This window comes from Falco cherrug, chromosome 2 (assembly GCF_023634085.1).
Source record: "Falco cherrug isolate bFalChe1 chromosome 2, bFalChe1.pri, whole genome shotgun sequence".
NCBI classification, from domain to species: domain Eukaryota; kingdom Metazoa; phylum Chordata; class Aves; order Falconiformes; family Falconidae; genus Falco; species Falco cherrug.
The window spans coordinates 98,558,172-98,570,127 of record NC_073698.1 but is presented as its reverse complement, the minus strand read 5'-3'; the positions used below and the strand labels follow the sequence as shown (position 1 = coordinate 98,570,127).

The window sequence follows — 11,956 nt, the reverse complement described above, 5'->3', positions numbered from 1 at the left end:
ACAGAAGATACTTGGCACAGTGAATGATAGAATGGGTTAGGAATTAAGTCAAAAGGATATTTTTATTTATGTGTACTACCCAAGAGTCTAGTACAAGTTTTAATACTGATAATCTACAATTAAGCTCCAGAAAGCATCTTCTTAACTTCACTAACTTGCATTTTATAACTTAAATCAACTTCTCTTTCTTTCTTTCTCTTTCTTTCTTCCTTTTTTTCTTTCTTTCTTTTTCTTTTTCTTTCTTTCTTTCTTTCTTTCTTTCTTTCTTTCTTTCTTTCTTTCTTTCTTTCTTTCTTTCTTTCTTTCTTTCTTTTTTCCCCCTTCATTTTATGTGAAAATCTTCACATATAAAGAAAATCTTTACTGCTTCATATCCAAGAGGACTAATTGGCCATATCCTTCTGCAATTGGGCAATGTCACATATGTAACATGAATTAGCAAAGTTGCAACTAAAGTCCAATGATCATCTGTAAATGATACAAACAACAAAAATACAAGATGAGATGTTCAGACTTCTTACATTTCATTATGTCGTTTTGGCAATGTAAAAAACCAAACAGTATCTCTGTAAAGGGTAGGAGTTTTAAACGCACTGGAGGGAATTGCGATACAGCCTCAAAGGGTGCAAAGATGGATTATTGCTGAGATGCTTTGGCTGCACAAAACTTCTTTTCATTTTCTGGAGATCCATCTCTTTGCACAAATAACATCAATGAGAAGCTGAGACCCACTCCCAAATTATAGCTTGTGCATTGTAAAAAACTCACCTGAGTCATTATCAGGAAGAGATTTAGAAGAAGCCACTACCCTTAGGCTGGATATGACCATCAACACTGGTCACACCAAATGGTCCTTTCCCAGTCAGAGAAAGCACCCTCTCCCCTCTGGTCCTCCTGACTGGAAAAGTGTGTTTGACATACATAGTATGGTCAGAGCAGTAGGGTGATTCTGTTGCCATTAATTTCTATTGCAAGGATCAAGACCAGGACTGCTCAGTAGGCACATCATCATTTGATTTGCATTATTCCTTATCCCTTTTCCCTCTTCCTCCACCCTCCCTTTTATCACTCTTCTGCTTCACTTTCTCTCCCCCAATCTCCTCCCAAATAACACACCAACAATTACTTTTCCCTCTTTGGTCTCAGTTTTGCTGCACCCATACCCAGATTTGCTAAGTCTCACACCACTACCTTGGCAGTCTTAGCCTTACATGGTTTTACTGAAAAGGTTAAACTGGTCTCTCCTGGTTCTGAAAGGCTCTGCACTCCAAAATGGAGCCCCTCACCATCCCCTCCAGTTACAGATTTTGTCCATATCTTGCACAACCCTTTCCTTTACCAGCGGTGCAATACAGACATTCTTCATGGCACTGTCTGTAGCTCTGCAATTCTGACATTATCAGACATTGGGCCTGCAGCCCCTCTCCTCTCCTCTCCTCTCCTCTCCTCTCCTCTCCTCTCCTCTCCTCTCCTCTCCTCTCCTCTCCTCTCCTCTCCTCTCCTCTCCTCTCCTCTCCTCTCCTCTCCTCTCCTCTCCTCTCCTCTCCTCTCCTCTCCTCTCCTCTCCTCTCCTCTCCTCTCCTCTCCTCTCCTCTCCTCTCCTCTCCTCTCCTCTCCTCTCCTCTCCTCCTCTATTTCCTATGTCTCCTTCAGTTACAGTTTAACTCAAGAAAGAACCTAGTAATGGCCTAGTAACAACCTCTTGTCCTGGTTTCAACTGGGATAAGGTTAATTTTCTTCCTAGTAGCTGATACAGTGCTGTGCTTTGGATTTAGTATGAGAATAAGGTCGATAACACACTGATGTTTTAGCTGTTGCAGAGTAGCGCTTACCCTAAATCAAGGACTTTTCAGTTTCCCATGCTCTGCCAGTGATCAGCTGCACAAGGAGCTGGGAGGGGACACAGCCAGGGCAGCTGACACAGGCTAGCCAAAGGGATATTCCATAGCATAGAACGTCATATTTAGTATATATATTGGGGAAAAGTGTTCAGAGCCACTGATTGCTGCTCAGGGACTGTTTGGGCATCAGTCAGCTGGTGGTGAGCAATTGTGTTGTGAATGTTGTTAAGAGATCGGAGAGTACAAGAAGTCTTGGAAGACCACAACTGTCTGGATGGCTGCACTGGCTTAGGAATTGCTTAGATATTTGATTGACAGGTGGTAAGAAGAGCATACAAGAGGAGAATCACACTGTGTTTGCACTACGTTCCTCTGGCTAGGCAACGGTTATTGACTGCTTTTGGAGAGAAAGCGCTAAGCCAGGGGACCTTTGGGTCCCCTCTTGAGTTAACATTTTCAACATGAAGCCTGCAGCCATTTGATACACAAACAGTTATCAAGCAAAAACTGATTAAAAGCCAAACACAATAATCATGCAGTCATCCCCTATGGATGGCTATGCCCAGAGGCACTTTTTTCCTTCTTCAGCCATCTAATTCTGGGTGAAATTAACCATAAAGGTGATATCAACCTCTCCTTCTTAACTGGGCAGGTAGTCCTTTACATTCCTCTAAGATTTGTCTCACCTCCCTTGCAAAAATTCCATTTAAAAATAAATTAATTAAAATTGTTATTGACTTAAATATTTAGTACAAATGAAATAATAATTACCTGGGAAAGAAAATCATATTATTTATTAAACTGATACCTTCATATTATGGATAACTTTAATATCAAACCTCTGCTTAACTAAATAAATTTATTCTTTTGAAATATCTATATCTTTTCTCAGCTTATTAATAATGTTGATTCCTGCCCTCGAAATGCACCACACATTGCCAATTAGCTTAGAAAATTTGTTGCTGTTCAGGCATGTGTAAACACAATAGCTGATTTCCCCACATGCCTGGTATCACTTTGTTTACATCTCTTTCATATTCACAGGCACATATATATACTCATGAACTATAAATAGTAGATATCAAGAAAAATGCTAGTTACAGTATTTTTAATATGATCTTAAATAATAGTGTTTATAATAATGAATGACAATTTCAATTCAATCCATCAAAAATACGTCATTGTAATAAACTGATTATTCTTTATTATGAAGAAATTGATATAGCACAATATAGAAAAATATATGGTATCACTATTATTAAATCTTCTTTAAATAACTTCTTTATACAGTGATCTGCACACAAAAAAAGCAGGGTTATATTTGGAAGTGATGTGGAACGTACAATGAATCACGCCCCCCTACAGCCATTTGAACCACATTACACAGAGACAGACACCTTTATGCTGAGAACCCCATCTGACCTACTTAAAACTCATTTAACAGGATGCAAAGGACTAAAAACGTGTCTAAAGTATCCTGACTTGAAAACTGACAACTAACATAGAACAGTTGATAGTCCTGCACCCTCTCCTTTTAGCTCACATTCTTTCTTTGGGTGGCCTTTAGAGCTGAATCAATGGGTGTATATTATTACATCAAATATTACAAATGTAGATTTAAAATATAAGAACCATTAAGGCAAAAGGTTAGGGGTAATGAGTATTGCTAAGTGAGTATGAATATGACATTGTAGTGGAATTCCATTATTTTTTTTTGTGACTGGGGACAATAACAGCAAGATTATACTTCTAAATGCTGGGAACTCACACACAAGAGGAGCAGGCCTTCAGCTGAAACATTAAGTAATAGAATATGGGAGCTTTTAAAGTGAAATATTGATTTTCAAAACCTATAATTAGGTACTTTGATTTATTTTCTAGGGATAAACATTAAGGATATTTCTTTCCAGATTATGACATCAGTATATGGGTATGCTTTGAAAGTATAAATTAAAAGTTCTTCAGCAAAGTGGTTTTCCCCTCATTACTTTGAAGCATCTATAAAAATAAGTACACATTTCACTAAAAAACCCAAATCTAAATAGAATACCTTTTTTTACCTTTCTTTACACTTTTTTAAATCTTATGACTTTTAGCAATACGAAACATTGAAACTTTCACTTATGCCACTAATTTTTCATTTTGACAGTTTTTCATCATAAATCTGGCATGCATGGATTACAATTTTTCCTCTTAAAATGGGAGTGATAGCTTTTGAAGAAAGTTTAAATCAATCTGAATAGTTACAAAAGTAATTTAGATTTAGGCATCCAAACCAGAAAGAGAGACATACAAAAGTATCTTGCAAAGCATTAGAGACTGATGTCCTGGCTGGCACAAGAAGTTTCATTTGTGAGACTTACAAAGATTATAAATTTTCTTTTGTAAAAAAGTGATGTAAGACAAATGACTGTCTGTAACATACATTCTGGAAAAGATGGATCCAGTTTGCCTGGCTCTTTTAAGGCTGATATTGCAGCTGTGATGAGCTGACAGCAGCAGCACAAGCAGAGTTTAAATTAACAGGAAGGGTGTGGGAGGGGGCATAAGGATTACAGAAGAATCCATTTGCTGGAAATTACAAATTCAAGCTATTACTGAAACAAGCCATTCTTACAGACATGCAGAATCTTTAAAACATGTAATTTTATCAGTATTTACTAGTCTTGTTTGCTTATTTGCGTTTAGCATGCTTTTTGTGATTCCCTTTTGGCAGAATGAGTGAATGTCAGCTTTCATTTTGAATTTCTGGCCCCTGTAATCAGTATAATACATATGAATAACCTACATTTCTCTGTCTTTCCTTCCTTGTTACTGAGACTGTTCTATTTTGTTTATATAAATGAATATTCATTAGGTCAGAGAAAGAGATTAACTTTATAGTTCACTGGTAATGGCATTCACTTTGAATATAAAAGATGCAGGTTCAAGACAGAGCAGGAAGACAAACTTCGGTCTCCAGTCTTCCTGGTGAGTCACATTTACACCTTTGGGTTAGTGATGGGTTAGGTTAGCCCTTGTTGCCCACCTATTTATATCCAAAATTTCATTTTGAGCTGGAAAACTTTTCAGAGAAAAATTGTGTTGGAATTTGAACACATATTGTGTAGACATCTAGGTTTTGATGTGATGCCCTATGTTACCAAAAATACACACTAAAAAATTCCTCGCCAACATTTTAATTCTTATCTCATCCTTTATTACTAGATCCTGTTACATCAAAAGGGTATGTTAACATCCTATAGAGTGTAGACCATATCTTATAGATTATTCCTGTAACAGCTTTTTAATTGGTACTCAACAAAAAGGAAAATACCATATGGAAAAAAAAATTGGGATTAAATGTTAATTAATTTTCTACAAAGAAATAGGACCACCTGAAGAAACATTTGCGTGGTAGCCCAACTCATTCATTTATTTAGCCTGTAATGGTATATCTATGCTTTATCCCTTAACAGTATATCTATGCCATTTCTAGCACTCGTGACCCAGTTTTCTCCTAGCATTTGTTTGAAACCACCCATGAAATATCCCATTGTCATGCATACCAGTATATACTTTAGGAAGTACAAAACTTTGCTGAGATTATCTTTTATGAAAATATTGTTTTACACTTTCACATGAAAAATAATATCTATTTGCAGGGAAATTTTCTGGATGTCATTGTGAGGATTCTCAAAATTAGGGAGTTTGTTGTCACCCTTCTCACATTCCCCAGCAATACTCACTCCCCTAGCTTCTGAGAGAAACACAGCAAGACACACACTCATTTCTCGTATGTGCAATTTTCTTTTCTCCGACTTTTGGTAAATGCATACAGTTTATTGTATAGAGTTTTATTTAAGCTAAGACAGTGAGCTACCTTTATGTCCCTCCTGTAAAGTTGTTTTAAATTAAATTTCTCTTGAGTTCTGTATGCATTTTAATCTTGGGAGTGGTTGGTGTTGTTTGTTTATTTAATTAGAAAGAACAGAAAAACTACTGAAACATTATTCTATCAAGTTCTGCTGAAAATTAAAGAGAGTCAGGATCCTTTTACAGAATCTGATTTATTGATATTCTAGACTCATGAGTAAGCCCTGCAACATTTAAAATACTTGATATTCTTCTCTTTCTTTTGAAATGGCATTTTCAGTTTTACTGTGTAAGAGGATTTTAGTTTGTTGTGCATCAATGTTAAAGCTCAGAACACGAGCATGAAAATATAATTCCAGAAGATTTTATAGTTCAATTACCTTAGATGCCTGTTTTTTCCTACTCCTATCAGAACTGATTTGTTCAAATATTTATGAGGTGATAGAATTATTATCTTAAGTGTAGAGGGAAACCCTACTCCTGGTTAGATAAGTATAGTTCCTATTACAGTTTATAAAAACTTTAATAGGATAAGAGAAAGGAAACATTATCATTCAAAAGTATGTGTTGTTTCAATCTCAAATACACAATCAAGATAATTCTTGACAGGTTAAATTTCTAAAAGCGCTCAGATCTCAGAGCTTCATCAGTCCTTCAAGAAAATTCTTAACCAGATCCAGTGCACATGTACATTATATGAAGATAGACATTTAGACAAAATATGAATGCCCGTATCTTATATAAAATTCTGTCCCATACCATTTTATCCAATGTGACAGAATTAGTACTTGCTCAGTGTAGATGGTTATGTACTTTTTATTATTGGTTTCTTACATATTTGGCAATCACTGAAAATCAATAATTCTTGAATGGTCTGTAGAGGCACGTTTCAAAACTGTAGTATGTTTTATAAGGCATATAGTTTTCACAAAAAATATATCCAGTAAAAAATTTTCCTATCCTCAGTCTCTTTCAGGAGTTCTTCAGTTTTATTCTTTCCTTATGTAGTTATTTAACTAATATTAAGGTTTTTCCTTATGATCTGTTTGTATAAACAAATATACACCAGAAAAAATTGTGTACTCCAACGGGCAGTTATGCCATCATCCACCTCAAGCATCTTGCGATATCAGGGATTTTAAGTCCCATTCTTGAGAATGAATCACTAAGCATTGCTCACCAAATGTGAGTGAAACCTTCACAACAGCTTGAACACTTGTCCCAGCAACAGTAAATTTATCCTTAATGAGGAAAATACGCTTGATAAATTATTTATATGAATTGCTTTATTCCTTAAAGTCCATTTCTTTTTTGATATATTCATTAAAAGATTGACTCAGATTTTTACAATTCTCTTTTCTTGTTCATAGCTTTATTTTTCCATTTTTCTAATCAAAATAAGGTTTGCCTTTATTAATCAGTGACCTCAATTAACGGCCACAGGCAACATGCTGTCCATAAGAAACAATTACTTACAGGCAAAAGTTAAAATTTCTTAACTCAACCTTTAACATCAGTTAAAACTGAAGCCATCACAAAGAACCAAGTCTGAGTGACATTGCCTGCAGTGTGTTACCTTCTCAGTACTGTGCCCATTGGTCAACAGCAGCTGGGTGTTGAAACACAAAGTTGAATTTCTTCAGGTTTTCATATTAGAATACACGAAATGGTACTAATTGTCATACTATGTATGTCAAGTTGTGCTTATATGGACACTAAAATTCAGGGTAGAAAATGATGAAAAAAAAATCCATTGAATGTGTATTCAACAAATATCTTTTCACAGCTAGTTGTAATAACTTACTAGGCCCAAAACTTGAAAGAATGGCAAATGACTGATGAATACACTGGTAGAATAAAACAAATCTCTGCTGGAGTAAAGCAGGAGCAATTGCAAATAGGTTACCTTCCAGTCCTGTTCCATACATATTTGGTATGAATCGATACCTGTGTATCAACAATCTGAATTGAACCTTTGACCTGGATTTAATTTAATTGGAGTTTGGACACTGACTGGGATAAAGCCACCATCTCTGCAGATAATCTAAATCTGGGATGTGAATTAGAAGCATTCAACAGGTATTAAAAAGATTAAGAACAATAATACATACAATAAAACCAGAATGGAACCCACTCCCAGGCTGGCTTTAAATCTACTTACAGTCTTTATAGCAATTTAGTTGACCTTCTTTCCACAGCAACTAGTCAACTTAGAGAAGGAAGTCTCCAACTTGAGTAGATATGATCTGTCTTGATAGGTTTCCAGGGATGCCTGCTTCTCTCTTATTCAGTTTAGGAAGGTATGGCTGATGAACTGAACTGCTCTTTCTGTTTTGACAATCATATTTCAGGGTGACAGAACACATTAAGCTTCTAAATTAGGCCCACTCTGTTTGTACATGTATATATATATATATACATACACCAGTGTCCTCATGTATATAAGCATATATACAAATATTTATAAATATATATGTAAAAGGTATAAAATATACCTTTGTTAACATGTCATAATTAGCCTTTCAGCATATTAGATTTAACAGTACTCCTACCACTTGAAATTAAACAATTAACAGTGTTATATACATATGTCAATCCAAACTTAATTCTGTTCTTTCATCTCCTGATGATGCAGAATACCCTGGAAATATGGCAAATGGCCAATTATGGACAGACTATGGTGGCTTCTGGTTGCTAATGCAAACCTTGTGAGAACTTTTGAACAGGAGCAATCTATGTTAGCCCCAAACTCAAACACTTAGCCTACTTTATAGCAATAGTACCACATGTGTTATAATTTTCATCCCTTTCCCTTACACTGAGGATAATATTTAAAACTATAAATTCTTCTGTTCATCACTAGGCTACCCAGCCACCTCCCAATTTCTGTTAGAATGCAGCAGAAATTTATGGCCCCAGTACACTTCTTGTCTTGCTTTCCAGCATTACTCTGGGTTCCCCACAATGTGTCTTTCCCCCTGCTGCCTTCAATCACACCATTTCCTTGATCAAAAACTAAACCCAGAACAAAACAGAACTTGGGAGGGAAAACTACCTTATTTGACTGATATAGATAGATAGATAGATAGATAGATAGATAGATAGATAGATAGATAGATAGATAGATACTCTCAGATACTGTACATTTTGGGTTCAAATTCATTCTATTTGGAGAGGCTTGGAAGCATGTTTTCATTAGTTGGTTGGGGTTTTGTTGCATTTTGTTGCTGTTTTATTGTTGGGTTTAGGGTTTTTGCTTCTGTTTTTGCTCTGTGTATGTGAGCCAAAGGGCACTATCTCATTAATGACTTTCTCTGTGACCATAATTAGGGGTCACTAAGCCTATCGTGCAGTCCATGAGGGACAAAGGATTGCAAGACAATCTGAATGAATGTGTTAATATCTGATTAGATAGGAGTCTTGACCTTGATACAGAGAGGTGGTTTCATGCTCAACTATAGCAATATTGATACTTTACTGTAATTCTCTTGTAGAAATACACAGCATTTCAGAGTTTGAACTCAATAATCAGATGTGTTTGATCCCTATAAGTATATACCCACTACTACCACCTCTGAAGATCACTCACCAGTCAGCATTGTCAGAGTTTTATATACTTAATTGCAACAAACTCTGGCAAGTTCAGTCCATTATCATAAACTGTTTTAAACTTTAAATAGAATCTCATCCTTGCCAATTTAAATAAAAATAATAAAAAATAAAAATAAAAACAAAAATAAAAATAATTCCAGGATATTTTTCTAAATTATATTTAAAGTTTCTTTTTAAAAGACAGAAGGAAGATATTCAATTAATATAATTAGTAAGTTTTCCTGACATTTCTTCATATTTTCCTTCCTCAGAAAATGAACAGGTTGCTGAGTTTGTCATAGCCAAAGTAAAGCATTGCTCTATTCCCTCAGTTTTTGCAAAATTTTGAAGCTGTCACTATTTCCACAAAGAAAGTCATGTTGTTTTCTCCTATTTTCCAAAACAGTACAGGAAAATAATTAAAACAAAACCAGCAAAAGAATCTTTAAAATCTGTTCTCTATCAGCTACTCTAGTGATCAAGGAGATGGCTTTCTTCTACTGGAGAGTCATACCCTATAAGTAGTCATTTTTAATCAAGAATATGCCTCAGATCCTGACAGATGAGGCACTTCATATTTTTACGACAGTATTTTCTTAATATAAAATGATTAGGTACATACTGTATTGATTTTTGAGCCCTGCTATTGTAAAGATTTATGCACATGCTTCAAGCACTCCAAGTAGTCTCAATGACTTTGCTGGAAGTACTTAGAATGCATACAATTAAACACACAAGATCAATCTCTAGGATAATACATTGCTTTGTTTCACTCAGCTTTCAACACTGTTGTTGCTTTTGAGCTCTGCTAATATCTAAGACTTGATTTTCTTGCAGGTTTTCTTTTTCTTGAATTCTGCTATACATAGAACTTTTCTACAGCTAAGTTACCAATAAATAATCTGCTTTTACGAGTCTACGTATTTCTTCTATATTTCTATATTTCTTGGAATCTTCTTTATTCTTATTGATACAAAGAGAACACAAAGTCTAAGAAATCAACAGCATGAATACATACCACAGAGGCAGTCTGACTCCGAGTTTTTAAACTTTTGATGTCAGGCAAAGAAGCTACAAAATAATACTAATTTATTCTGTTTTCTTTTCTAACAGCCACTGGATTACACATGGCTAGGTTCCAAATGCTCAGTAACGTAGTACAGCAACAAACATGTTTGCTGTTTGTAATCAATGGAGAAGTTTACTTACCTTTAGTAGCAAAGCATATAGATGTATACATGCTCATATATTCAGATACATATTCATCATTATTTATTCAGCAGAAAACAGTATTGCAGTTACAAGATTTCAGTCATGCAACTTGAAATGCACTGTTTCAGCAGATAAGCATTGATGATTACTAAGATGTAGTAACATAAGTGCAATAGAAAAATAAATTATTGGTAGGTCTTATATTTCTCACTCTTACCAGATTTGGGAGAAAAAAATTGTACTCCTTTCTAAACAAGTCACTAAGTATTAAATCTAATGATTAAAGATTAAATTTTCTGACATCTTTCTGAACATCATTCTGTATTGAAGTCACTGGCTACAATCAATGAACATGAATTATTTATTTAAAGATGTAGATTTTGCAAAGTTGAATTTTAAAAAATCACAGAAGAACATGACTCTTTGTAGTACCTGCCTATATCTCAGGCGCTTATTTGCATGGTTGCCAGCTAACTGGCCATGCCGTGAAATGTGTTTTCTAGAGACTTATTGTGACACAGCAAGAAATAAACAGTCATCATCTTTGCCATTTCAGTCAGCTTGGTCACACAAAACATTTCAGTCCAACATTATATTCTCTTTAGTCAATCACATTACTTAGTCACCTCAAACACAAAGCACAATATAAATTCTGTGGAGTTAGGGAGGTGTACTGGAAAGAGTATAAAATAGATTATAAGATTTTTATATTCTAATTATTTATTGAAATATAAGACCATAATTAAGGAAGTATTGTGAACACTTGATATGGCTATGTATCAGAACTAAAATTTGCCATGACTTTTTCAGTTATAAGAGAGAGCAACAATATCTTAATGGACATTTTAAACCACTGGATAGCAATAATTATGAAGCTGTTTCTGAAATATCATATTTCCATATAGTTCTGGAGTTACTGTGCTTATCCACGGAGAATGTATTAAAAGAAAATTCATATTGAAGACTTTGCTTCCAAAAAGAGAAGAAATTTCTTTGTTGCTTGCAACAAAATCTTATCTTAGATATATCTTCATGTTTCCCTTTAAACCAGTAGAAACACTGCATGTGCTTAAAAGAGCCAACCTTGTGCCAGATTTAAGACTAAGGATTTGATTTTTGCATTTTTTAATGATGGTATTGCTGCAGCATCAGTTTTTATCAATTGTACATATACCCCTATTAAATTGTCCTCAGAAATAACAAATTATAAGACTAATCATACTGCTATCAAAGTCATCATTAAATCATTACCAACCTAGTTATGGGTAACACTAAGTCCAAAAAAGGAAGAAGCTTTCCTGGATTTTCCCTTTTTAAAAATGTATTTGTGTTTAATTTAGAAATAGCATTTCCTAAATTAAAGCCAAAAAGAGATCTCCTTTTCCTCCCAGATCAACATTAAAAAGAAGGTGCTATAGGTCATCACATATGCCTTTATAGTGCAAGGAAAAGATGAC

The 11,956-nt window shown here is 34.8% G+C and overlaps 1 long non-coding RNA gene across 1 annotated transcript in view; it reads right to left on the bottom strand.

Moving 5' to 3' along the window:
• Positions 1-388: 388 nt before the first annotated feature.
• The window catches only part of LOC114014550 (uncharacterized), a 59,745-nt gene continuing 48,177 nt past the window's right edge, over positions 389-11,956 (bottom strand). Inside the window, exon 3 of the long non-coding RNA XR_003558091.1 lies at positions 389-468. This is a non-coding gene — a long non-coding RNA (uncharacterized LOC114014550). The remainder of the gene's footprint in view (positions 469-11,956) is intronic.